This window comes from Suncus etruscus, chromosome 4 (genome assembly GCF_024139225.1).
Source record: "Suncus etruscus isolate mSunEtr1 chromosome 4, mSunEtr1.pri.cur, whole genome shotgun sequence".
Taxonomy (NCBI): domain Eukaryota; kingdom Metazoa; phylum Chordata; class Mammalia; order Eulipotyphla; family Soricidae; genus Suncus; species Suncus etruscus.
The window spans coordinates 51,345,347-51,347,373 of record NC_064851.1 but is presented as its reverse complement, the minus strand read 5'-3'; the positions used below and the strand labels follow the sequence as shown (position 1 = coordinate 51,347,373).

General features: G+C 39.2%; 1 pseudogene; it reads right to left on the bottom strand.

Annotated features, from left to right (window-relative positions):
• Window positions 1-1,187: 1,187 nt before the first annotated feature.
• On the bottom strand, window positions 1,188-1,742 carry LOC126006770 (60S ribosomal protein L21-like; annotated as a pseudogene).
• Window positions 1,743-2,027: the final 285 nt, after the last annotated feature.

Below are 2,027 nucleotides of genomic sequence, written 5' to 3'. Positions count from 1 at the left end.
GATTCACACCCAGTGCTGCTCAGGGGTTACTCCTGACTGTGCTCAATAATTACTCTGGCAGGCTAAAGACAACATATAGGTTTCCAGGGATCAAATTTGGGTTGACCATGTGCAAGGCAAACACCCTATCTACTGATTATAACTCCAACCCTTACTCCCCATTTTTAAACCTTCCTAGAAAATGCCCTTTGAATTTTTTAAAAAAACTTTTTTTTTCAGGCCACACCTGTTGATGCTCAGGGGTTACTAATGGCTAAGTGTTCAGAAATTGCCCCTGCTTGGGGGAACCATATGGGACGCCAGGGGATCGAACCGCGGTCAGGGTCGCCACCTCGCCGGCCCCTGAATTTTTAAAAATATGTTTAAGGACCATGATTACAAACATCTTTGTAGTCAGTTTTCAGTAATAAACAGTACACTCCCTTCACAGTGCAACTTTCCACCACCAATCCCATATCTCCCTCCTCCTCCATCCCCACCTGTATTTGAGACAAGCATTCTATTTCTCTCACTCAATACCATTGTCATGATTGTTGTTATTGTAGTTACTTCTCTAACTGCACTCACCACACTTTGGGGTAAACTTTATATTGTAGGCTGGTCCTTCCAGCTTTCATCTCTATCTCATCTCTGGGTATTATTGCCATACTCTTTTAGTTTTCTTAAATCCCACAGATGAGTGATATTATTTTGTGTCTGTTTCTCTTCCTCTGTCTTATTTCATTCAACATAATAGTTTAGGAAAATTTCATGACTTCATTTTTTCCTGACAGCTGCTTAGTATTTTATTGTGTATATATACTACAGTTTCTTTAGCCACTCATCTGTGGTTGGGCATCTGGGTTGTTTTTAGATTCTGGCTATTGTAAATAGCACTGCAGTGAATATAGGCATGCAGAAGGCAATTTTGTATTGCATTTTTGTGTTTCTAGGGTATATACCTGCAAGTGGTATAGCTGGATCATATGGGAACTCAGTTTTCAGGTTTTTGAAGAATCTCCATATTGTTTTCCAGAAAGGTTAGACTAGACAGCATTCCCGCCAGCAGTGAATGAGAGTTCCTTTTACCCCACATTCCCACCAGCACCAATTGTTATTATTCTTTGTGATGTTTTTAGTCTCTGTGGTATAAGATGGTATCTCGTTGTTTTGATTTGCATCTCCTTGATTATTAGTGATGAGGAGCATTTTTTTTTAGTTCAGAGATCTTTTATTTTTAAAAAATGCCTCTCATGCCATGAATTCATAAGGAATGGGTTCCAACAGCTCAGGCTCCTTTCCATTGGTTCTCACAAAGTGTTCTTCTCTGGGTGGATCAGGATGGCACTTCAACTGAACCCAAGTTCCTTTTTCTTTGGCTTCTTTCTTTTTCTGATCATTTTCCTTCACCCGCTTCAGGAAGCTTGACTTTTAGAGTGCTTAATATGCTCAATACGAACATTAATTCTCTTGGCAAGAATCTTGCCTTTGACTTGTTTATTTACAACAATGCCAACAGCCTGCTGGGTAACATTGTAGACTCTTCCAGTTTTTCCATGGTAACATTTGTGGGACATTCCTTTTTGAACAGTGCCCATTCCCTTTATGTCTACAATATCACCTTTCTTATAAATCCGCATGTATGTGGCCAAAGGAACAACTCCATGTTTCCTAAAGGGTCTAGAAAACATGTAGTGGGTGCCCCTCCTCTTTCCCTTTGTGTTGGTCATGACTGTGATTTACTGGAAAAACTGGAAGATGGCGGTCCCCGATGAGAGGAGCATTTTTTTTTACGTACCTTTTGATCATTTGTATTTTTTCTTTGAGGTGTCTATTTCTTCTTTCCACGTTTGATGAGGTTATATGTTTTATTCTTGTTAAGTTCTTTTAGTACCTTGTATATCGTAGATATTATCCCCTTATCTGATGGGTATTGAGTAAATAGTTTCTCCCACTCTGTGGGTGGCAATTATCTTTAACTCACTATTTTTTTTTGAGGTGCAGAAGCTTCTCAGTTTAATATAATACCATTTGATTTTCTCTGCTTC